The following is a 26,479-nucleotide window of genomic DNA, read 5'->3' as shown; positions in this document are numbered from 1 at the left end:
GCCTCCCATCTCCCCTTCTTTCCCTCCACTGCATTGATTCTTACACACTTCCTCGTGTGAAAAAATTTACCCCCGATATTCTTTCCTTTTCTCTTTTCCCAGCAGAGTCCTCTTTCTATTCCCTTGATTTTGTTTTGCTTTTTTTGGGATATCATTTCATCATATTCATCTTACTTGTTCATCCTATCTACTGCCTTAATAGTGATAAAGTTCTTAAGTGTCTTTCATGCCTTAGATTTCTTAAGTACTTTAGGTACCTTAGGTACTTCAAGTATCACAGATACCTTATGTATCTTAGATATCATTTTATGTAGTAATACAATCAGTTTAACACTATAATTTCCCTTGATTACCTTAAATATTTTAAACATCTTAAATTAGGTATCTTAAGCATCCTAGTTAACATGTTCCTATGTAGGAATGCAATCAGTTTAACCTTATTGAATCTTTTGAATTTTCTCTTTTCTTTTTACCTTTTTATGCTTCTCTTGAGTGTCAAGTTTGATCATCGAATTTTCTTTTCAATTCTGATTTTTGTGGTTGTTCCTTCTGCTGAGGATTCCCTGGGATGTGCTTGTCCTTGGGCACTCTTCAAGTTCCTTAGCATGTGCTTGCACTGGGCTGCTCCTCGTGCTTCTAATTTCACTACTCTCAAATTTTATCCCAAATTTTATCCTTCCTGTTGCACTTCTTTGTTTTCTTTGGCTGAAACATTGTTTCAATGTGTCTTTTATTTTGTCATTCCAAAAATTGTTTTGAGGCATTTTTTTCCTTTGATGACTGGTTTGGAGGTGGGTTTAGGTGAGCATGGAACATTCCTTACTCTGTCATCTTTTTATCTGTTTCTAAATACAGTGCCCTGTCTACTACATTGATCAACAGTTGAAATTTGAAGTTAATAGTGGGTGACTGGAGTTACACTTAATTCCTTCACTTAGGTCACAAGAGTATTTTGATAATAGCAGTAATTCTGTGGATGGAACAGTGGACCTGGAGTCAAGAAGACCTGAGTTAAAATCCAGCCTCAGATACTTATTAGGTGAGTGACCCTGGACAAGTCACTTAATCCCTGCCTCAGTTTCCTCAGTGGTAAAATTAGGATGATAATAATAGCACCTATTTTTCAGAGTTGTGAGACTCAAATGAGATGGTATTTGTAAGGCACTTTGCCAACCATGAAGGGCTCATTAAATGCTAGCTATCATGATTATTATTATGAAAAACAAAAGCAAATAACATATTCATGTAGTATTACTTCTGTGCAGCAGTTACTCTGCATGTAAACCCTTCTGATCTTAAAGAGTAAAATATTCTCCAAATGGTGGCTTAATTTACCATCAGAGACATCATGGAAACAACAAAAGACTTGGAATCTAAGGTCACTGGAATAAGCCACTGTCAATGACCTTTGCTAGATTGTGGTAAATGAGAAAACTAGTTGTAGCGGTAGTAGTGGTGGTGGTTGTGGTGGTAAGAATGATGATGATGATGATGATAAACTAGCTGTAAAGCTTTAAGGTTTCTAAAACACTTTACAAATATTAATTCATTTTATCTTCATAACAACTCTGGGATCAGAGAAGGGCAAATGTCTAGTTTTTCAGAAAAGAGAGTAGTGGAGCCAGTCAGCTATTTAGTATAAGGTCAGGGCAGAAAGTATTCAAAAAGACAGAGGTCACATTCCTTAGAGCATCTTCCTTACTGGACTGTCTTCCTGAAATGTCAACCTTGCTTTTTACCAGCCAACAGGGGCATGATCTTTGGCTATAGCCACCTCTGTAATTCCATCAAAGCGAACCTCATATCTTGTAGAGAGGTAACAGAGTAAAAATTCTTCTTTGCATCTTCAGACAAGGAAATCGAATTGTCTCTGTTACTTTGTCTATGAACTGGATGGGAGCTGGGGGATGAGATGATCAAGAATGTTCTGATCAGTGCTTCTTCTCCCCACCAATATTCTTTGCCTAGTTAAATATTTTCTGTCTTCCACAAATCAATTCTGCTTTTTTTTGGTTGTTGTTGTTGTTTTGAACAATCTATCCTAATTCTGGGAAGCTCTCCAGTGATTTGGAGAAGCTTACATCTTTTCACTCATTTCCCATTAAACTCTACTAAATAATAGCTGGCTCTAGTTTCCCTCCTCTGAAAAGTGTAAATTTGTTCTTTAATATTGTAGCATCTCCCCCATTTTCCACACTCTATCAAAGGTCACTAACAGTGGCTCACACCCCTAGTGACTTTCTGATTCTAGGTCCCCAAGTCTTCTGTTCTATCCACTGATCCATACTGCCTCTTATGGAAAGGCAGGCCAGATGACAGGCCAGTTTGATCCATTTGAAACTGGTTAAATGGTTGGACCCCCAAAGTAGACATTAATGGTTTCATGCCAGTGGAATAATTGTTGATATTTATGTTGAACTTACAAAAGGAGGATTTCAGTCCTTATATTAAACCTGCTAGGAAAATGTTATTATTATCCGCATTTTATAGATGAGAAAACAGAGGTTCTGGGGGTGTAAGCCATTTGCCACACTCCATGACTACTTGAATCCAGATCTAGCTCTCTACTTACTATGCCACATGAGCATTACAAATTACAGAAGGTGGTTCCTAGTCAAAAATCCAGGAATGATGGTTTGATTCTTCACTACTGAATATTTTTCTCAATGCCTTTAATAAAGACCTGCAATTTCACTGGGACAGGAAACTCCTGAGATCTACAAAGAGAGGACCATGAGATTTACACTACCTACCACGCAAGACTGTTGTGAGGAAAGCATTTTTATTGTTGTTTTTATCATCATGATTATAGCACTAGTATTTTTATTTGGAAGCAAATTCAGATATGAGGGAGGACCAAACCCAGTGGGGACTACTATTGCCCTGGGTGTAGTAATTCAGTAAATTATCATGAGCTATCCAAATTTGCATTTCTTATTAATGTTTTTAGTTCCAATACTGTTGTCTCCTTTTTAAAGGATGGAACAAGAAATTGCAGTTATATTAGGACAGAGTGGGTGCGAACAGAACCTTTTGTGTGTGTATGGTTTCTGTGTAGGTGGGTGTATGTATTATGTGTTGGGAGTCCAGCACAGTTTCACTCCTTGACTCACTCTTCTTTGTTTCTAACAGTTTTCATGGTCTTCACTGGCCCTACACCTGTTCAGAGCTAAGACTGTTCAAACAAACAACAATGGCCCTCTTTCTATAAAAGCTTGTTCTAGAAAAACCACCTGTTTTGATTTATTGGTGTCATGGAGAGAAGACCTTACAATAAATAATCTGATGGCTGAAGTCTCTGAAATCATACTACTTGCCACTGACACTCATACCACCCTAAAAGGATAACTTAGCCCTCTGCCACTGCCAGGAATGGGGCAGGACGAAATCAATCAAAAGATGGGATTCAGGAGTTGGCTCTTCTTTCTCTGAGTGTTCATTCATCAGGGGAATGGAAGCTAGAACCCTGTTTTCAATTTTAGGGTGAAGCAGTTTCCTATTTTGCTCAATTCTACCCTTTTTATTTTGGAATTTTTTGCTGGCACCTGTGTTCTCATCATCTCATAAGAATGTAAACTCATTGAGGGCAGGGGAGTCTTTCTGTTTTTTGTTTCTGTAACTCAATTCTCAACAAAGTAATTGTTGTAATTACAAAAGTAACTTGTGTAATTGAATTCAATCAAATTGTATTTACTTGAATGAGGATGCTGCTTTCCCCAGGCATTAATTTCATAGGCTTCCAGGATTAATAAGAGGTTCAAACTGGATGAACCTCTGAGGTCTCTTGGACTAGCCAACTCCAACAGTTACTTGCTTTGTCTACTAGGGATTTGGGGCATCTCATCAAGAAGTCATCTCAACCATCTCTCTGATTGAGTGGTTAGTGCTAGAACCCACCAGGCATGTTTTCTGGAGTTTAAGTGTACCTCTTCTCCAGCCTTCACATCTGACCCTTATCAAATCATGAATAATTTTATTCCTTTTTTGCCTTAGGTTACACAATTGTGGAGCAGCTACAAGTAAAGTCATGTAGAAAAAGAGTGATATGAGAGCAGTAGTGTCCTGGTGACCTCCAGGTCACTATCAAATGTTGATGGAGCTTTGTAGAAGGAGATTTCACTGGAAGGTGAAATAGTTTCTTAATAGTTTTTGGTTTTGTCTCTAGAATTTTGTTAAAATGCACTTAGAACAGCCAATTTCTAGAACTATTGTGCTAGGTATGATTTCAGAGATTTTAGCTGAGAGAATCTGCTCTATGTTTGGAAAGGAAATTTCTGGAGGAATTTAAGTAAGATCATAGAATAATTGTATCTCACTATGAAAGGGCACTTTGCAGATTTTTCTAGTTCCACCTTTTTCTAAAGCATGAATTCTCTCTAAAATATTCTCAGCTAATGGTCATTGAGCCTTAGTTCAAGCATCTCTAGTAATGGGGAGCTCATCACATCTTATGGTAGCTGGTCCATTCCAGACTAGGGGGCAGCCAGGTCTGCAGTGGATAGTTTTGGCCTAGAGTGAAGAATACCTGAGTTCAAATGCAACCATCTTAGACACCTACTGGCTCTATGACCCTGGGTAAGTCACTTAACCCTGTTTGCTTCAGTTTCTCATCTGTAAAACGAGCTTGAGAAGGAAATGGCTAACTATTCCAGTATCTTTGCCAAGAAAACACTAAATGAGTCATAAAGAGTTAGATATGACTAAACAACAATAAAGGTTGTTTTTTTAATGTAGAAAATTTCAACAAGACTTCTTAGTTTATGTCTGAACTTAGGATTATTCCTCACATCAGTAGCCTGGGATATTCCATTTTTTTAGGGGAACTTGCTACACCTCAGTTCAGACAGCATTGACTATGATTGGTATATTTATCTCAGCACCAGGAAGGCTCTTGTCCTGGGCATTTTGAGATTTTACCACTGTACTAAGCTCAGTTTCATGCCATCTGGAATTTGGGAAATATAACTTTTAGTACGGTATTCACTTTTTTCATTGATTTGAACTATGTAAGGAATATGATCCCTTGGCATGTAGAAAAACAGAAAGAATGAGATTTTATTGTCTAAGCTTTAGAATGGGTGACTATGAAAGTCTCTGTTCTTCTCTAGGAAAGGACATTCAATATATAGTCAAGGAATAGAGATTTGAATTCTAACTCTGCTACAATCTGTGTGTGGAACATTGGGCAATTCAAGATCCCCTTTTTGGGTCTCAGTTTTCTAATCTGCAAAATGAAAGTTTTAGCTAGTTGATCTCTCAATTACTTTCCACTTCTAAAACCTACTTCTAATCTTAAGATCATATTCTTCCCTCTTTGTTGTTGTTAACCCATTTCACTTAGGTCTGACTCTTTGTGACCTTCTTTGGAGTTTTCTTGGCGAAGATATTGGAGGAATTTGCCATATCTTTTCCCAGATCATTTTACAGATGAAGAAACTGAGACAAACAGTGTTAAGTGACTTGCCAGGGTCATACAGCCAGTTAGTGGGTGAGGCTGGATTTGAATTCAGGAAGATAAGTCTTCCTGATTCCAAGCCCAGTATTCTGCCCACTGTGCAACCAAGATGTCCCAAAGCCCCAGCTCCTCTCTCCATTAAGCCATGCTATTGAAGTCTTGGGTTTTAGGCATACTAGAAGATAGGGTGGTGAATGTGATGAGCTCTGGAATATCCTTCTTGTTTAAAGATTCTATTGTGGTCTGTCCTTCAATGCCTAGGTGTATACAATTTTCATATCTATAAAATTTTCTCCATTGAGGAAACATTAGAGAAACAGTAGAGCCTAAACAAGAATCTATCTCAGACTTAGAAAGAGTTGTGTTCTGGTTGTAAAACATGCTGTCTACATGACCCTGGGCAAATCCCATTATCTCCTAGTGTCCCCAAGGAACTCACTAAGTCTATAAATTTCAGAGAAAGTGTCAATATGCATTTGTAGATGAAGTTTGTCACAAAATTTCCTGGCACTCATGAAATCATAAGACTCGAAAAAGTAAAAGGAAATAAAAAAAATCACAGTATTTGGAGTCATCAAAATATGCTAATCTGCAACTTGAAGAGGATATGAAAATCTCATAATTCTGAAGGACAAAACCTTGTGAGAATCATGGTCAAAATTATAGAAATATTTGAACTTAGATTATGAAACTGGTAAAGAGTCAATCCTTTTGAGAGCAAAACAATAATGATTCCCAGGTAGGGATCACAGACCTAGAGCTGAAAGGTACCAAAGATTCCATGTTGTCTAATACCGTCATTTCACCGATGAAGAAAATGAAGCTATGAAAAGACAAGTTCAAGAGCCAGGTTTCTAAGCCAAGTCTTGACTTCAGACCAGCAGCCTTTCCCCTGTCCTGTGTTGCCTCCTTGGAATTATCCAGGTGCCTCTGTCATGACCTGCTCTTTGGTGGGGAGAGCCAAAGATGTTGAAATCTCATCTCCTGTCAATCCCTGAGCTAAGTAACTTCTGTGGGCCATTTTTTTGTTTGTTAAAAAGCAGAGGGCAGGGAATAACTTTTCATTCAGTATTGTATTTTATTTTATTTGTTTTAAAGCTACATTAACATTCTTGCCAAACCCTACTCCATTCCAGTATTTTTGCAATCTGGCTTGAACTGAGTTAATAATCTCTTGTGCCTAATAAGGCAAAGAATGGAGGATACACTTAGCTAGAGAAAATCACCTGAATTTGTATGCCCTCTTATGTTCATTTCCTATGTGAAAAGATTTCCTTCCTTCCTTCCTTCCTTCCTTCCTTCCTTCCTTCCTTCCTTCCTTCCTTCCTTCCTTCCTTCCTTCCTTCCTTCCTTCCTTCCTTCCTTCCTTCCTTCCTTCCTTCCTTCCTTCCTTCCTTCCTTCCTTCCTTCCTTCCTTCCTTCCTTCCTTCCTTCCTTCCTTCCTTCCTTCCTTCCTTCCTTCCTTCCTTTCTTCTTTCCTTCCAGAAGAATAAGTATAGGAATAGTGATCAGCAGGCTAATTCAGATTTTTTTCCTGATCTGTTTTGTTGTGCTTTTCTAATTAGGAAACATATTTCCAGGGGATATGGGTTGGAACAATATGTCAGTGAACTTTCCTGGTTTGGTCCTCTCTGCTGTTGGGGCAGATAAGAACCTAAAGAGGTTCTTTCTTTCTTCATTAGAACTGTAATATAAATTCTTTATTATGGACAGCTATGTGGTATGGTCGATAGAGTACTGGGCTTGAGTCAGGAACACCCAAGTTCAAATCCAGCCTCATATATTTATTAGCTATATGACCCTGGGTAAGTCAGTTAACCTTGTTTACCTCAGTTTCCTCATCTATAAAATGAGCCGGAGAAGGAGATGACAGACCACTCCAATATCTTTGCCAAGAAAACTCCAAATGGAGTCCTGGATAGTCGAATACAATTAAATCAACTGAGCAACAGCAACAACAATAGGGAGATGGTCAGGATGAACCCTTTTATTGTGTGAAAAGGCTATAATTACCATGGATACCAAGGATTTTGCCTCAGCATGACAACAAAGAAACCAGAACATGTTTCCTCTCTACAACACACTGATGTGGCTACAGAGGTATTCTTCTTCCCTGCAGTGGTCATTCAGACCAACATGGAACCATAAGAGATCTAAAAATCATGGAGGACCCACTGTGGAAAGGAATGTGCACCCCATGGTATTGTTGCCCTGGGGAAAGATGAATGCCCTGGTCTATACCTCCCCTCCTGGACATCATCTCACTGCTGGGCATCCTCCTGGGGAGGAGGTCTGCCTTCTCCCACCACTAAGATAACCTAACCCAAGTCCTACCACAGTGGACTACCTCATGTATCAGTGCCACATGGGACACCTCAGATGAACTCAATAAATAACCCTGGGCTCTCCCCAGATTCACAGTTTCTCCCGGAGCTCCTCCCCTGAATTTGCTTCAGGTTCTAGAATTCCCAATTGCAGATCATTTGAATGAGAAACAGAGCAGAAATAAATGATGGACAAGTAACATTGAAGTCGAATTTCTTAGCTCATGACCTACACAGATTTAATTAAAAATACATATACATAGATATAGACACCTGTATTTGTCTGTATGCATGTCAGTATATTCTGCTTCTAGATATTTTGAATGCTTAGATGCATGATATTCTATAGGTACTGTAAAAGGGAGATTTGAACCCTAGACTTCAATCCCCAGAAGTCCTTGGTACTTCTCAGAATTCCCTATAATCTCACCTGAGTCTCCACCTAGGCGAGATCACAATTAGTATTTAAACTGGCAGCAAGGCTTACCTCTGCCTCTTCCTGCTTTTTGCAAAGATGTAGTAAGTAAGCTAAGCGTGGGGATTTCTAAATTGGCTAATCAGCCATGGGCATGTGGTTGCCTATATTTTGTATTTCCTTTATTCCTGGATTTCTAATAATCCTTAATAAACCTCATAAAATATAATATTTCTATTACTAGAGACTAATTTAATTTTATAGTAGAGAGATCTATTATATATGGGATCTCAAAGGTTTACTGCTTTGTTTTACAGCTGGAAGGTAGGAGGTGTGCGTGAGATTGATCATTTGTGATCAGAGTCAAATGAACAAGTGCGATCTGAGCTAGGATGGAGCTATTTAACTGACACTAGGATAGATGATCTTTGTGAAAACAGAGAGCACTTTTTTCACACTTGGGGTTCAGACACATAAGAAATCTGGTGCCATCCTCCCCTCCTTCCCCCCAAAAATGACCCAATCAGAGTCTGGAGCTGGCTTAGCACTTTATAGGAAACATCCTAAAGTGTGCCTCCCTGTCCCTCTTTCTGGGTGCCCCCCACATTTTTAAAAAGCGAATGCTCCATCCTTATACTGATTCCATGCTCACGGAGCCTACTTTGCACGGCAGTTTACTGAGATGGCTGTTGTGTGCCCAGACCTGTAGGACCCCAGAGGAAGCTCCCATCTTGCAAATGCCATTAGTGTATTAGGGTGCTATTACCAATAATGACACCACTGCTGCTGTGGCTTCCTCTGTGGCTCTTTCTCAGGCTTTTCTCAGGCCAGAGCAAACTTCTACCCTGGGGGGGGTTGATATCTATGCCAGAATTAATGTTTCTTTTACCGCAGACCCCAGCTGTGGGTAATAATAATGAGGAGGATGACAATATGTCGTGTAGTTGATTTTCAAACTTCAAAAAATGAAACTAGATGATTTCAAATAAATGTTTAACTGTATGATTCCAGAGTTACAAAGGAAGATCTCTTAAGAGGCCATTTAATTTGGTTAGCTGAGGCTTTCTCAGAGCTCTATAGGCAAGGAAGGCTATCACATGAAAATCTTCAGCTCAGCAAGGAAGTCCATCTCATTCAGTGCTTGATCACTTGTAATAATGAAGTTGTTTTCCATAAAAAAAAATATAATAGCTAACATTTAGATAGTGCTTAGTACATGCCAGGCACTATGTTAAGTGCTTTACAAATAATACCTCATTTGCTATTTGGAACTATGTCCAAAGGACTGTCAAACTCTACATATCCTTTGATCTAGCAATACAATTACTAGGTCTGTATTCCAAAGAGACTTTTGTTTTTTAATGGGGAAAGGAGGTTAGCTGGGTATCTCAGTGGAATGAGAGCCAGTCCTAGAGACAGGAGGTCCTGGGTTCAATTCCAACCTCAGACACTTCCTAGCCATGTGACCCTGGGCAAGTCACTTAACCCTCATTACTTAGCCCTTCCCACTTTTCTGCCTTAGAATCAATACTTCTAAGATGGAAAGTAAGGGTTTAAAATTTTTTTAAAAAGGGGAAAGAACATGTTTGGACAAGAATATTTATAGCAGCTCTTTTTGTGGTGATAAAGAATTGGAAACTAAAGGGGTGCCCATCAGGAGAGGAACGGCTGAACAGGCTGTGGTATATGGTTAAAATGGAATGATTTTGTGCCATAAGAAGTGATAAACAGGACAATTTCAGTAAAATCTGGAAAGACTTACATGAACTGATGCAAAGTAAAGTGAGCAGAACCAGGACAACCCTTCTCAGTAATAGCAATACTGTATAACCATCATGAGTTACCTATTTTCAGCAAAACAATGATTTAACACAATTCCAAAAGACTCAGGATGAAAAATTATATCCAAAACCAAAGGAAAAAAAACACCAAAACCAATGGAGTCTGAATATGGATCAAAGCCTACCATTTTCACTTTGTTTTCATTATGAGCTTTTCCTTTTTAAATGATATATATCTTCTTCCACAATATGACAACTATAGAAATATGTATTAAATGATAGCACAGGTATAACCTATATCAAATTGCTTAATATCTCACGGAGGGGGAAGAGGACAGAGAGAGAATTTGGAACTCAAAATGTGAGAAAACAAATATTAAAATTTATTTCTACATATAATTGAGAAAAATTTTCTAAATAAAGGAAACATAATATCTCATTTATTCCTCAAAAAAAAGTTCTGGAAAGTAAATGCTATTATTATCTCCATTTTCCATTTGTTAGATGAGGAAAGTGATCAACCCAGGGTCATACACCTACTAAGTATCAGACCAAATGTGAACTCAGATCTTCCTGACTATAGGTCCCAGTGTACCACCTAACTGCCTTATCTTTATCCTAAATTTTCTCTCTCTCTCTCTCTCTCTCTCTCTCTCTCTCTCTCTCTCTCTCTCTCTCTCTCTCTCTCTCTCTCTCTCTCTCTCCCATCTATCCATTCATCCATCCATCTATCTATTTATCTATCTATCCATCTATCTAAAGACACCATTACTGTGGTATAGTGGGAAAAACTTTGGGTTTGTACTTCAGTGGAAATCTGAACTCAAATCCAGTCTCTGCCACTCATCTGTTTTGTACCTTTTGGCATCCCTCTTTGGGCTTCAGTTTCCTCATGGATAAATGAGGGGGCTGTACTTAGAGAGGTCTAATGTACCTTATAGTTCTAGCATTCTCAGATGCCTAAAGGCATCTTTCATTTGCAAGGAGAAGAGTTTACAGGGAGAAGTGGGCTCACAATTTATCCTTTATACAATCCTTCTGTTTGCACTGTTCGCTATGAAAACAATCCAGTGATCTCACCACATTTTGTCCAGAGTTTTACATTTTTTTGTCAGAGCCCTTGATCCTTTACCCTTTGCTTTGGACAAATTAATTTTCCAGCATATGACCTCAGGGTACACAGGCTGTGTGGGAGACTGTGCCATCTGCCATGAAGTTGAGCCTCCAAGCCATAGGCTTGAAGGAAGTGATATTTCAGAGACAAGGCAGCCAGGAAAGAAGGGGAATGAGTTTATTTTGACTTTCCATGAACAGCAGCAGGAGCAAATCCAGGGGCTGGCAGGGAGATGAAGCTAAGTGCCAAACTACCACTATAATTTGCATAATGTGTAATATAAGGTGTTGATTCATCTCCTATAATCAGGGGAGTCTGGCAAGGGGAGGAGGAATTACAAATCAACCCTTCCCCGACCCTTAAGAAACTGATCACCCCCAGGATTGAGCCTTTCTGCCCTGTTAGGCTTACTTCTTCTCTATTTAGCCTAATGACTGATGGGGATAGCCTTACTTCTGCTGTGGACCTATAATGGTGCCATCTGCTGCCTCCTCCCTGCAAAAGAATGAATGGATAACTGTGAGGCTCTCGAGTTATCCCTTTTTCTAAGTGTGGCTGCTATATTGCATGCCCCCCCCCCATCCCTAAACTAGGGCTTTTCTTTTGTAGATTGGCTATTTGGATACTTGTTCATAAAATGAAATAGTCTTGTGTTAATCTGATTGTCAAGTAATTGATTTTCTAATAGGCTATTTGCTAGAGCTTGGGTATTTATCATATAATTGAGACTTCAGAAATTAGACAAATAGTGGTGAGAATGTAATGGTTATTGCAAATAAGGAATGGAGCCCCATTTCTTTTATTTTAGGAAAAGTCCTAACATTTTTGAAAGCCTCAGTGACAAGTGTCCCCAGTGGCAGGTAGAGTTAGGATGAGGAACACTATCAATATTTGTCCCTGCAGCAGCTTCAAAGTCTGAACCCATTCTTGGTGTCCAATTATTTCTTGAAAGTGGGAGAATTCTATGTGTCTTGATGAATTCTGTCTGGGACTGAGGGTGAAACTCTTGGCTTCCACTCATTGCTCTGGCCCTGTTTTGACCATGTGAAAATAACTAATGAGTTCTTAATTTCCACAACTGTAAAATTCCAGAACTCTAATATATTATCTAGAACACATCCTTGAGTTATTGGTTCCTTTATGTATTGTTGTCCAGTTGTTTCAGTTATGTCCAACTCTTTGGGATCTCATTTGGTGTTTTCTTGGCAAAGATATTATAGTAGTTTGGTATTTCCTTCTCTAGTTCATTTTAAAGACAAGGAAACTGAAACTCACAGGGTTAAGTGACTTGCCCAAGGTCTCATAGCCAGTAAGAATCTAAGGCTATATTTGAGTTAGGCCTTTCTGACTCCAGGCCCAATGTTCCATCCATGGTACCACCTCCCTTAAACTTCTAAAACCATCAGGGATTAACCTTATATAGAATGAATACTATTTCACGATTTCTGAAGAGCTTCCTTTATCAACAGAATCTTTTTGTTCTCCTAAGAAATTTTGCCTTTTGCTAACTTTCTCTACCATTTATGTCTTGGCACAATCTTTTTTTCCTTGCTTCACAACCTTACTGTCAACAATAGCCTGATCATCTTTCCTCTTCCAACTGCTCTCATTTCAACTATTTCCCCACTTGCCTCTTCTAACTCTTACCTTGTAGGTGACTTGATCCTGCTACTCTCTTGCCTTGTCTACAAAATAGTAAGACCCACATTTCTGAATTGGAAATGGGACCTGAAAATTTCAATATGGGATTTCTCCAATTCTGAATATTCACAACACTGAATAAGTGGTGTTAGTATTGTAAATATTCCAAAAATGCAGATTTGAGGAGAAAGTCAATGAATGCAAAATTTAAAGTATAATTACATAGTAATTACTCAATTTTGCATGTGCACATGTAATACTCTCTATGGGTTACAGTCGCCAGATGCCACAACAGATGCACTTTAGCTAAAGGAGAATGTCCATTAGTTATACCAGCGTTTGGGCTTATTATCTTCAATAGTTTAGGAGATGTAGCTACTAAAAGGTAATACAGAAACATAAATGCTGAAATATCATGCATTCAAATATGGATGAGTGCACCTTGATAAGTGGCTGTGGATTGGTCTATGGGAGTCAGTCTTTGGAGCACCTTTCCCCTTTTCAGGCCAACCAACCACATGGAAACGTGAAGGGACGGGACTTGTTCCCAGTCATGTCTGAGTGAGGCTCAAAGGCCTTCTAAATGACTGCAGAGTTGGAAGGACAGATGACTCAGGAATTGCTGAACCAGAACTAGTGGGCGTCCAAAAGGGGCTGTTCACCCTTTCCTCACTCCGCTCTCCAAGAGTTGGGTGGCAGCGCCATCTTCCACTTAGCCCTGGTGTCTGGGAGTGCATGGCTTCTTTCATCTCTTTGCATTAATTCCTTCTGATCTTAGGCAAATTATGCTCTGAGATGGAAATATCCAGGAGACCTTGTGAGTTTGGAAGATTTAGAAATCCCATAAGAGATTTCCAACTGGTGGGCAATAGCAGTGGTCACCAGAATGGCGGTGGCCGATGATAGAAGATATAGAGAGATGTGGAAGTTATCTGAGGACATGAGCAATTTGAGAGGACATGATCCCCTGTAATGGAAGCCAGCAGAGAGGTATTCCGAAAGGGAACTTTATGGGCACTACACAAAGAAGAAAAATACCTCTAGGGCCAGAAGAGAGCAGTATTCCTTTGCCACACGTGTTCCCTTAGACATAGGACTCACTACTATTGTACTTTATATTGGTGGCCACTTCCCTTGTCTGTGGACTCTGTGAGAAACTGGTAGAGGTTATGCATCCAGAGTTTTGAGGGAAATGGCACCTAACAGCTGTTCTTACTATTTTTTCCCTCAGCAAATCTCCTTTCTAAAAGGTAATGCAACAAGGGTTGTTTGTTAATGGGTAACATTTATTAATGTTTATTAAAGGGTTTATTAATGTATGGGTGGGGGGCTCAGGGACAACACTGTTAAAACCATAGCTCCTAGAACCCTAATGAAGGCTAATATATATACTTGCCCTTGAGAGGAACAGACCTATGTGTGTAAGTGCAAATTGGGTGAGTAGCTTAGAAGGGAGTCCTACAAACATATGTAGAAGTTCCATTTCAAAGGGTCCCAGTGAGAATTTGGTCTTTAAAGATACCTATGTGTACAACTGATTGAACTCAGAAATGGATTCATTTTATAAATAAGGAAAATGAAGTTCAGTGATATTAAGTAACTGGATAGATGTCACATAACACACAATGCTGATAAATCCTAAGGTAAAACTGTTTCCTGCTAACAGTCTAGTGCAATTTCCACTCCAATTTACCCCACTCCTCTCTTCTATACTCTTTTTCACTCCACTCTACTTAAATCTTTTCCACTACACTCCTCTCTACCTCACTCTATTTTTCTTCTCACCATGCCACTCCACTCTTCCCCAATGGAATCCATTTCTCTCCTCTCCCCTCCAATCCACTCCTCTCCTTTCCCCTCCAATCTACTCCACTCTTCTCCAGTCCAATCTACTCAACTCCTGTGCACTCTACTCCCTTCTACTCTGCTCCTATTCACTCCATTCCTCAACCTTTCCAATCCAACCTACTCCTTTCCACTCTACTTCAATCCTCTCTACTCCTCTTCAATTTAATCAATTTCATTCCTCATCACTCCATTTCTCTCCATCCTCTCCTCTCCAGTCCAATCCAATCCACTTTGCTCCAGTGAGCAATGATTAATGCAGTGTTAAGTTAGGTGCTATGGTTACAAAGATAAAGCTAAAAAATCCTTTTCTCAGGGTGCTTACATTCTACTGGTAGAAATGCAACATTTTAAAGAGGCAAATATACAGTTTATGCTGTCTCTACAACTAGTAGATTCTATTAAAAAATCCATTAGATTATTTTTGATTGAATTAACTAATTTCTCAATTACTTAATATAGTCAAAAGAGTTGAAATAATTATATACATGAACATCATGGAAGATTTATGTGAGTATATATGTCTGTTTTTGTGCAAAAATTTACTTTTATGGAACATATTTTTAAATAGCTATGGTGTCATACCAATTTTTCAAGAATGACACAATATGCAATATTATTGGTCACATTCCTAGTCTTTCCATCCAAATCTATACCGGCTATACCATTCACTAATAGTAGCTTTTTCTGTACTTCATAAGGCACTCCACTCCACTGAAAAAGAGCAGCTCTGAAATTGTATGTGCGACCTTGGGCAAGTGGTTTAATCTCCCTGAACTTCAGATTCCTCATCTGTAAATTAAAGATGGCCTCTGAGGTATCTTTTAGCTTGAAAACTATAGTCTAATGATCCTAGTATTTGTGATTTTGAATAGTCTCTTTACCAATACAAAAAGGTAAATTCTCTATATCTCAGGAGATGATTTGATGATTGTTAATATCAAATACAATTTATCACTTGATAGCCCATCTTCTAGAAGGTGGTGAGCCTCTTGGCACATAACATCTGTCCTCAAATGTCAGGCATATTCTCTGTCCCTGGGCCTTTTTGGAAGCTTTTTCGGCTTGCTATGACCTGCCAAACCTTATTCTCTGCTCTCCAACCTTCCAGGTTTCAGAGATACCTTCATAACATGGTGAGAAGAACTAGAAAAGGGTTGTTCCTCCTTGCATGCGCTGCTTCTTCAGACTTTGGACTCTACTTCTCCACTTGGAATTAAAGCACTTGTGTAACTTTTTTTCTGGGTCCCTCCATAGTCATGTCCCCTTACTGACCAGAACTTTGATGGCCATGTGGTCTAATTTTACAAATGTCTTTGTTTCTCCTCACGGCCCAGGTAACAGAAACAAAATAAAGGAGAGCTGGGTCATGACTGTGGTGCCTGAGGGCATAATTAGATTCCTGAGAGGAGTAACACTATGTTGTTGGTAAGGCTATTAAATGCCCATTTTACTAACATGGTGTGACCTCCATCCATCACATTTTTTTCCCTGGGCATTTTATTTGTTCAGAGCAAGTTGCTCCAGAAGAACTGTATTCATTAACCCACAAGGCAGTTCAACATAAATTGGACATATGCCACTGTTGTCTGGCAGATAACCTTTGCTTTTACTAATGATTTGAGAAGTTGTGCTGTAGTGATTGAGAAAATGGAATCAGAAAGTGGGAGGTTGCAACTGATGAAGGATACCACCTGGGCACCAATTGACTATTAGACATTTCAATCTGGATGTACTGGAGACATAATAAACTCATCTTTCTCCCACAAACTTGCTTCTTCCATACTCCCCTATTTCTGTCAAAGGCACCACCATTTTTCTAGTCTCCAAGATTGTGACCTCTGCAAAATCCTTGATTCTTCATTTTCCTTCAGATGTCTAATCAATTGCCCACCTTGTCTCCATCTTCATGACATTTCTGCCATCAGATCCCTTTTCTCTGTGCTAATAAGTGACCAGCTTAGGTCACCTTTCACCCAGGTCTCTTGCTCCATCACTACCCACTCCAGTCCACCTTCCACAGAGCTCCCAAAGTGATTTCCCTCAATAGCAGATTTGACCATATCACTCTTCTACTCAGACAACTCCATTGGCTTCCCTATTGCCCTCAGGATAAACATTAAACACCTCTGCTTGGCATTTAAAGCACTTTGTAACCTGGTTCCAACCTATTTTTCCAGTCTTATTATACATTACTCTCTTTCCCATAGTTTAAGATTCAACCAAATTGGTCTATTTCTCACATAGAGTTCTCCTTTTTTTTTTTTTTTTGGAACTGGCCATCTACCATACCTAGAAAGTATTATCTCATCCTAGAATTCTTTTCTTCCTCCAAGACAGCTCAGGCACCATCTCCTACATGAAAACTTTCTTAATTCTCCCAACGGCCAGTGTCCCCCTCCTCCTCTTTCCTTCTCCCTTGATGGTAAAGTAGAATGTTTGAGCCCCAACTCTGATGCTCCTTACCAGTGTAACTATGAGGAACTCACTCCTTAATCCCCCCTCCCCATCTCAGTTTCCTCATGTGTAAAATGAGGTTGAACTAGATGACCTCTAAAGTCCTTTCAGATCTAGATCTCTGAGCCCTTCCTTCCTTTTCTCTTTTGCCTCCTCACCCCTATTTTTCTGCATTCCAAAAGAAAATGAAGATAGTTTTAATACTTTTTGGGTAGGAGCTTATTTATGCTTCCTTTTCTGTTAATAAGCAATAAATACAATCCTGCCCATTGTTAGGAGAAGCTCAGGCACTAATGTGGAGATATAAAATAATTAGAGGGTGTGCTGGGTGTGAATTTTAATGTCATGGAAAACTCTATTTTCAATACTGTGCTAATTATAGGGTGAGGCGGAATAAACGGAAGCTATACAATTAACATAGCATGGCTCATTAGAATCAGTGCTGAGTTAAGGCTCTTTTGAATACATATAACTTTAGTATTAATGATGATCTATCATTATTAGCAATGTGTATCGCTCATAGATACCCCTAGAGATCTCATGCATAGGTAAGGCTTGAGAATTTGCAGGATTCCTCTCATGATTATCTTCTTACATCGAACTCCTCACTATATATATATATATAACCTGTGATGAGATGTTCCTTATGTTCCTCACCCCAAAGAGTCTTTTTCCAGACTCCAGACATTTTCCCTGACTCTTCCCCTGAGCTTGGAATATCCTCCCTCCCCATCTCTGCCTTCTAGCTTCCCTAACTTCCTTCAAGTCCCAACAAAACCCCATGTAGCCTCTCCCCATTCTTCTTACTTCTGGTGCCTTCCCTTTGTTGTTTGCCTCCATTTTATTCTAGATATATCTTGTGTATACAGAGTTGTTTTTCATGTTACTGTCACTATTGAAAGGTTTTGCATTTCTTGGTATCCCTAGTTCTTAGCACACAGTAGGTGCTTTATAAATGCTAGTTATCTGACTGACATGGGTCCTTGCTTGACTGTCTTATGAGGATCTCTTTGACCTCAGTGGAAGGCCCTCAAAGGCCCTAAACCTGATTTCAGGATGGATTTGCTGTTGTATCTAAGGATGTGGTAACGAGGGCTCATGCTATAATAATCAGAGATATCCAAGGACTGTTTGAGAGGGAAAGTTAAGGAAGTAGTAGCTTGGCAGTCAAATCCCCAGAGGGCTGAGTCAGTCCTTTTCCTTTTTTCAAGTAAGATAAAGCATATATCATGCACTTTGCTTTATGCTGACTTCAGTTTTATCATCTGCAAAATGAAATGATTGCAATCAATGATTTCTAAGGTTCCTTCCAAGACTAAATCTGTGACCTATGAAATGTGATTATGTGTCTCTCATTCAGAGCAAAGTCAACTCTCTATCCTAGGTCCTAGCATATCCAGAAATTGCCTTTGTTCCTTGAAAGAGAGACATCTAGATCACAGGATCACAGGCCTCAGCTAGGAAGGGATCTCAGAGGCCAACATCCTCATTTTGCAGATGGGGAATCTGAGAGATTAAGTGAGTTGTCTACTAAGGTCACAGAGATGGGATATGAGTTTAGGTCCTTTGACTCCAAAGCCAAGGAGTATATCTAGTACACTTCAATGCCTCCTTAAAACAACAACAACAACAAAAACAACAACAACAAAAAACAACAGTTTAGAGAACTAAAAGAGGTATCTAGTCTAAGCCCTTTATTTTACAAATGAGAATGCCAAAACCAAGATAAATTATGTTGTGACTTGTATAAAGTTTATGTTGCTTTGTCAATGGGAGGACTGAGGATTCAAATTGAAGTCCCATCTCAAAATCTCTCATTGAACCACACTGCCTCCATAGTGTTTGCCTTATTTTTAGCTCCCAGAGATGCTGAAAGATGATTCTCAAATCTACTATCTTTTTATGAGATCTCCAATTTCCCGTCTCCAACTGCCTTTCAGACACAGAGAACTAGATGTCTTAAATTCAATATGTTCTAACTGAAATTTATGTTTCCCCAATCCTTTCCCCTCCACTTTCCCCATTATTGTAGAGGGCAGCTCCATCTTCCAACTCCCTCAGGCTCACAAGCTAGGAGCTATCCTGGACCACTCATTATCTCTCACTCCCCATCTCCAAGCTGTCCATTTTACCCTTGCCTTTTCTCTTGAATACATCCCCTTCTTTCTTCTGACACTCTCACCACCTTTACAGGCTCTCATCACCTCCTGCCTGGTCTATTGCCATAGCGCTGGTGGACCTGCCTGCTTCAAGTCTCTCTCCATTCCAATCCGTTCAGCCACTAAAGTGATTTTCCTAAAATTTGGTTCTGATCACGTCACCTTCCCACCTCCTAAATCCAGTGGCTTCCTATTGATTCCAGGAACAAATACAAAATGCTCTGAAATTCCAAGCTCTTCATAATCTAGCCATCTCCTACCTTTTCCATATTTTACATCCTTACTGTCTGATATAAACTCCTCAATCCAGTGACACCAGGCTCCTGGCTTCATGAACAAGACACTCCATCTGTCATCCTTGGACATTCCCTCTGGCTGACTCTCATGCCTGGAGTGCTTTCTCTCTTGACTTCCTTTAAGACCCAACTTAACTCCCACTTTTTATAGGAAACTTTTCCCAATTTCTTCTAATTCTTTTTTTTTAAACCTTGATCTTCTATGTTAGAATCAATACTGTGGATTGGTGCTAATACAGAAGAGTGGTAAGGGCTAGGCAATGGGGGTTAAGTGACTTGCCCAGGGTCACACAGCTGGGAAGTGTCTGAGGTCAGATTTGAACCCAGGACCTCCCATCTCTAGGCCTGGCTCTCAATCTACTGAGCTACCCAGTTGCCCCACCCCCTGCTCTAATTTGAATGCCTTCTCTTTGTTATCTCCTATTCATTTGTTCTATTAACATGCTATTTCTCAACTTATTTCTATAGAACTTGCTTTGTATATATTTATTTGAAAGTATATGATTAGATTAGATCATAAACTCCTTAAAGTCAGGAATTATATTTCATCTGTTTGTTTCCCCCACTTAATGTAGTAGTTGTGCATTGCAGGACCTTAATGCTTGTTTATTGATTGATATATAGAAAAAAGTTCTTGGAAACTATATATATATATATATACATACATATATATGTATGTGTGTGTGTGTGTGCTATTTAGCTACATAGTTTAGATGCCATGAATTCACAAATTTGAAGGAGATCCTAGAGAACTCAGCTTTCTTGTTTTACATACAGGCAAACATTCACAACACTAAAAAAAATAAAAAAACCTTACCTTCCATCTTATAATCAATACTAGGTATTGGTTCTAAGGCAGAAGAGTAGTAATGGCTGGGCAATGGGTGTTAAGTGACTTGCCCAGGGTTACACAACTAGGAAGTATCTGAGGCCAGATTTGAACCCAGGACCTCCTGTCTCTAGGACTGGCGCTCAACTCAACTGTCAACTAGGACTAAAACACACATCTGATTCCCAAAAGAGTTCTTATTCCATTCATTATATTGTACACTCCTAGAAAGGCTAAAGTTAGGGTACATCCAGGGGCTCAGTAGATGAAGAGCTATACCTAGAGATGGGATGTCCTGGATTCAAATCTGACCATAAACATTTCCTAGCTATGTGATCTTGGGCAAGTCACTTGACCCCCATTGCCTAGCCCTTACCACTCTTATGCCTTGGAACCAATACACAGTATTAATTCTAAGATGGAAGGTGAGAGTTTTTTGAAGAAAAGAAAGGCTAAAGGCAAGTTCATTTTTTTTTCCTTTTGTGTGTATGTGTCTGTATGTATAATCCAGAGCTATGATTTCACTGGTTTTAGGAAATTCTGATAAGGAAACACTCTCTGCCAATTCATACCAGCAACCATTCTGTCTTAGCAAGAGGCTAAGTAACTGAAATTACACTGCTAATATGTGGGTCAGAGGCTGAACCTGAATCCACTTCTTCTGGATGCAAATCCTACTCTATCCATTACTCTCTCTGCCTTTAAGCTGTGGTAGGACTGCTTAGAACCTGCTGGTATCATCTCCCAGAGATTTTTCATATGAATATTTACACGCTAAAATCAACAAACTTTTAATTAAGGCTTGATTTATTGTTTTATTTTCTAGATTTAAGAAAATGATGCAGAAAATGTTCATATAGAGGATATCTCAACAACTCTTGCTTTTTTTGGAAAGCCAGTTGTTAAACATTTACCATACAACTCTGTATTTTGGGTAATTCAAATGCAAAGGAGAAGTTGATAGGCTTTTTTTTTTTTGTTTAAATTTCATCATTTCTTATTTGAAAATGGACTTGTTTACTTTTGAAACCTTCAAGGCATAAAACTTTGTTTTCAACTTAAAGAATGATCAAAGTAAAGTAACATCTAGAAAAAGGTTATTCCAACAGGGATGATTCCTAAATCAATTAAATGTGACCCTGGAGAAACTGCATCCAATTAGAAATCTCTGAACAAAGAAGTCCCTTTTTCCTTTTTAACTCCCGAGTATTTCTTCCTAATTAGTAAAAAGAAAGGTGACACCTAAAATCAGCTCAAAGTTTCATAGACAGCTGCCTGTATAAATCAGGAGAAAAGTCAGACTTGACTGAGACATCCAATTTTTCCTTTGATCAAGTTGAAAAGCCTTTTATTCTAAGGTCCTAGATACACCTGCTAGGACAAAGCCAAGAAGAGAGAGGACCTTCTCTCCTCTCCTTGCTCCTTGCCCCATCTGCTTTTCTTTTAGATGCTTAACTTGAATGGTTTCTGATTCTTCGGGAATGGCTCATTTTCACAATGGTTGACCACATAATTGACCAAAGTGATTTGATCCTACCTGTTTTATAGAGCATGTCATGTCCTCTTTCTTCTCACTTTTTGTGTCATACACAATGTTCAGTCTTCATCTGCCTGACGATGAGGATAACTCTGGAGGGGACTTACGGGAGAGTGCCAGGAGATGCTCTTACTCGGTGCCCTGGAGAATCCTAAGGGAGACCAAAGTATAGAGAATATTGAGAATAAATGAAATTATTGAGATCAGCAAAAGTAAGGACAGAAGCCTGTTACTTAAAAAAAACAACAAATTATTTGGTCTCAGGGCTTATACATGTGATGAAAAATGATTAGACAAAGATAGTTTAGGATCAGAGAGTTTAAAAAGGACATTAGAAGTTATCTAGCCCAAGCTAAGCCATTCATCAGATATTATTGTTTATTAATAGAGGGGGCATCTAGGTGACTCAGTGAATTAAGCGCTAGACTAGAGACAAGAGGTACTGGGTTCAAATCTGACCACAGACACTTCCTAGCTGTGTGACTCATGGTGAGTCACTTTATCCCCATTGCCTAACCCTTATCACTCTGCTGCCTTGTAATCAATATATTGTATTGATTTTTAGATGGAAGTTAAGAATTTTTTTAAAGTATAAAAGTCTATAGAAGACAAAAACATAGGGTTTATTCATTTATATTTATTTATCACTTCTAGACCATCATGATAATCTTGATTCTCTTTCTTGCATGGTCAAGCCAAAACTTTATCAATCATTCAGCAAATCCATTCAATGATTATCTATTGGAAGTCTACCTATATTTCAGGGATCATGCTAGTTTTTGTAGAGGACACAGAGATGAACAATGTACAACTTCTAACATCATGGAGTTTAGAGTCACATAGCCATTAAATGATCATTATTGGCATTTACTTGTGTGGTGCTTGGCTCAGAGTGCCATAGAGAAATAGTGAGAATATGGGACGAACCCTAGTTATGAATAAATGGAGTCCACTGGAATTACTTTATTGGCTTCAATTTCAATTCTATTCAATTAAACAAACATTTGGTAATAACTACTATGTACCAACCATAGTATCACCTTCTCAAGGTTGTTATGGGGAGGGTTAAAAGAAGGGTTCAAACTATACATAAATAGAAAATAAAAGTTTATTTAACTAAAGGGAGGAAGGGAAGGGAATCAACTAACTATAAATATATAAAATAATAGGTTTATTTAGATAAAAGGGGAAAAGGAAGGAATCAGGGGAGGACTAACTTCTAACCCCACCACAGATATTAAAAACTAAATTTCCCAAATTATCCTAAATTATCTAATTAAATGAGTAATTAAAGTTAGAGAGAGATTAGTAAAGTCTACCGGGCCCAAGATTCTCACAACACCAGAGTCCTCCTTTTAGGTCAAACAGTCTTAGGGTACAGAGACCTTACAGGATTCAGGAGGAAATGAGGATTAACAAACTCTCATTGTCCACCAGTGTGTGGTAATAACCCACTCAACCACTCCTTAAAGATGGTCCAATTTCCTGGTAGTTCCAAAGTCTTTTCCCTTCAGAGACACCGCCAAACCCTCTCTGTCTTCTTTCCAGAGAGAGTCCACTTCAATCCCCAACTGCCTCTCTCCTCTTCAGTGCCTTGGAATGTCGATCCAGTCCTTGCTCCCTGGAATCCTGGCCTGCAGCATCTAATGCTGTCAGCCTGCTTTGATAAATCCCTTTACTACAGTCCCCCCTTTGCACAAAGCTGAAATTGTGTTGAAAACACTATTTTGGCATTTGTGCACTTGACAAGCTTGTATATTCCTTAAACTAAAATTTCTACCCAAAATAATAAACAACCTACACTCAACTATATCATCCTATCTAATACTATCCTATTCTAGGGATTTAATCAAAGAAAGGAAAAAGGGAAATATACAATGAACAAGTACAAAGTTCAAAATACAGTTACTACAGGGTATACTAGAATATATGATCCTTGAAGGGAGCTATTATGTTGCTGTTGTTACCTTTGTATCCCCAATATTTGTTCCTAGTGTTTGGTACAAAGTTTTTAATTAATATTTGTTGACTGAGAAAAACAAAATAGCCTCTGCCCACCAGGTGCTTACATTCTTGGGGGTATAATTTTGAGAGGGAGAGCTAATGAACACAGATAATAAGTATATATAATTTTTTTCTCCAGGTATATGAAATTCCTCCCCCAAGGCATATGGACAGTTGCTTTTCAACCTTGGGGTTTTAGAGAGTTGCCTGGGGTTTTGAGGGCACTTTGGACTTAAGTCTTACTGACTCAGTTATTATTATCTCTATTTACTATATGACAACCACCATATTAAAGATACACAGAATAAATGCAAAGTAATTTGGAAGCAGGGAGAGATCACTGACAAATGAAGGAGAGGGTTTTTGTTTTTCAGGTGGTTTTTGCTTGTACCCAACTCTTTCTAAGTCCATTGGGAGTTTTCTTGACAAAGCTACTGATGTGGTTTACCATATCCTTCTCCAACTCCTTTTACAGATGAGGAAACTGAGGCAAATAGAGTTAAGTTATTTGTCCAGGCCCTAGCACATAGTAGGTATTAATAAATGCTTGTTCCATTAGCCTTCTTTCCTGAAATTAGTTTATAATTACCTATTTGAGTACATATTGTTTTCCTTTGAAAGAATGTAAGCTCCTTGAGGGTAAGGACTCTTTTTTTTTTCTTTATGTCTCTGGAATTACTTATTGTAATTAACACCGAATTAATACTACCATTCATTACTTTTGGAAAGGACTCACCTTTTGACTATCCTGTGGCTTAACCCATTGTCCCTGTGACTTTACCTATTACTTATTGTCTTTTGCTATTAGAATGTAAGCTCCTTCTTGAGGGGCAAACCCATCTCAATTTTCTATTTATATCTCCTCTGCTTGGCACATAGTTCTGGATTAATTAAATACATTTCATTAAGTGAGTTGCCTATAGATATACAACTAGGAAAATGCGAAGGTCTCTTGGACTGTGCTCTCTTCCCACTACCATGCCATACTTCAAATTCTAAATTAATTCAGTTGCATTGCTTTCAGTGGGCAACTTTACATGGACTATGAGCCTCTGAGATGATGCTGAATTATTTTCCTTCAGTTGTAAAAGCAAAGCTAATGAGTCCCAAAGCAAATTGCCAAAAATATCAGTAAGCTCAATAATTTCATGCTATTAGCTAGAAGTTCATCTCTGAGGCACACTGTTTGCACACTTTTCTTTAGCTAGAGGGGTGCCTGGCTAGTCAATTTTCAGAATGTGCAAGACCTTCCCCCACACTGTTTGCACCTTTCCTAAGGATTAATGTACTTCATAGGTAATTTTCTAAATGCCAATGGATGAGTTTCCGTACAAGCAATATTCAAAGACTTAAATAGGTACCACAATCTGACCTTGCAAATATAGCAGCTGGGTTTTTACTTTACAGCACATAAAAATATGACTTTCTCAGTCTTCTTGAATTTTAGATCCTAGATAAGAATTTTATGAGCCTTTTATACTAAACATTTAAAGATCAACATAGAATGAAATAGTCACCAAACAAGGACTGAAAGAGCCCTTGGGAAAACAGCTGTGAAAAAAAAATGATGCAGTAAACTCTCCATCAGCAGGCGGATTCTTTCTGTTGGGCTTAATATTAATAGCTGACATTTATATTTATTTATTTATTTTTAAAATTAATTTTTATTTTTTTAATTAACCAAGAGCTGCCTTCTCTTCCATGTCACCCCATCTCAACTGGAAAAAGAAGAAAAGCAAAGCCCCTATAACAGATATTTATAATCAAGCAAAACAAACCTCCCCATTAAACCCTTCTAAAATGAGCACACACATAAACACACATCTGTGCATGCATACGTATATACAGTCATGTATATATGTATCAATCTGCATTGTGAATCCTTGCTTCTTTGTTAGATCATGGGTAGCTTGTGATGCCTCTAGAATCATGGCTAGTCATTGGGCAGATCAGAATTACTAAGTCTTTCAAAGATATTTGTCTTTACATATTGTTTTTAATTTTATAAATTGTTCTCCTGATTCTGCTCACTTCACTCTGCCATATTCATTCAAGTCTTTCCAGACTTCTCTGAAAACACCTTCTTCACTATTTTTATAGTACAATAGAATGCCATCATATTCATATACTATACCTTGTCTGGCCATTTCCCAATGGATGGTTTCCAATGCTTTGCCAACTACAGATAAGAGCTCTAAGAGCTAACATTTCACAGAGTCACTGAATTTTAGAGCTGGAAGTGACCTCACTGATCATTTTGTCCAATGCCTATCAGAAAGGAATCCTACTATAACATAGCTAACAAATGATCATTCAGCCTTGCTTGAAGTCCTCTTATAAAGGAGAGACTGTTACCTCCTAAGGTAGCCCATTTTACTTTTGAATAGCTCTAATTATTTTTTTAGAAGCAGCTAGCTAGCTCAGTAGATAGAGTGCTGAATCAAGAAGAAGTGAATCAAAATCTGACCTTAAACATGTACCAGTTGTATGGCCTTGAGTAAGTCACTTAACCTCTGTCTGCTTAGGAGGCACCTAAGTATTTCAGTGGATAGAGTGCTGTACCTGGAGTCAAAAAGACCTGAGTTCAAATCCAATCTTAGACACTTACTAGCTGTCTCCTAA

General features: G+C 38.6%; 1 protein-coding gene across 2 annotated transcripts in view; it reads right to left on the bottom strand.

Annotated features, from left to right (window-relative positions):
• Window positions 1-26,479, bottom strand: part of B3GALT1 (beta-1,3-galactosyltransferase 1) — a 783,716-nt gene that overhangs the window by 41,966 nt on the left and 715,271 nt on the right. For both annotated transcript variants that reach the window (XM_007494310.3, XM_016433691.2), the window contains one exon: window positions 21,854-22,004. The gene's annotated coding sequence lies outside the window, so the exon portion shown is untranslated. The remainder of the gene's footprint in view (window positions 1-21,853; window positions 22,005-26,479) is intronic.

This window comes from Monodelphis domestica, chromosome 4 (genome assembly GCF_027887165.1).
Source record: "Monodelphis domestica isolate mMonDom1 chromosome 4, mMonDom1.pri, whole genome shotgun sequence".
In the NCBI taxonomy this organism is placed as follows: domain Eukaryota; kingdom Metazoa; phylum Chordata; class Mammalia; order Didelphimorphia; family Didelphidae; genus Monodelphis; species Monodelphis domestica.
The sequence above is the reverse complement of the archived record's forward strand: the minus strand, read 5'-3'. Positions and strand labels throughout refer to the sequence as shown.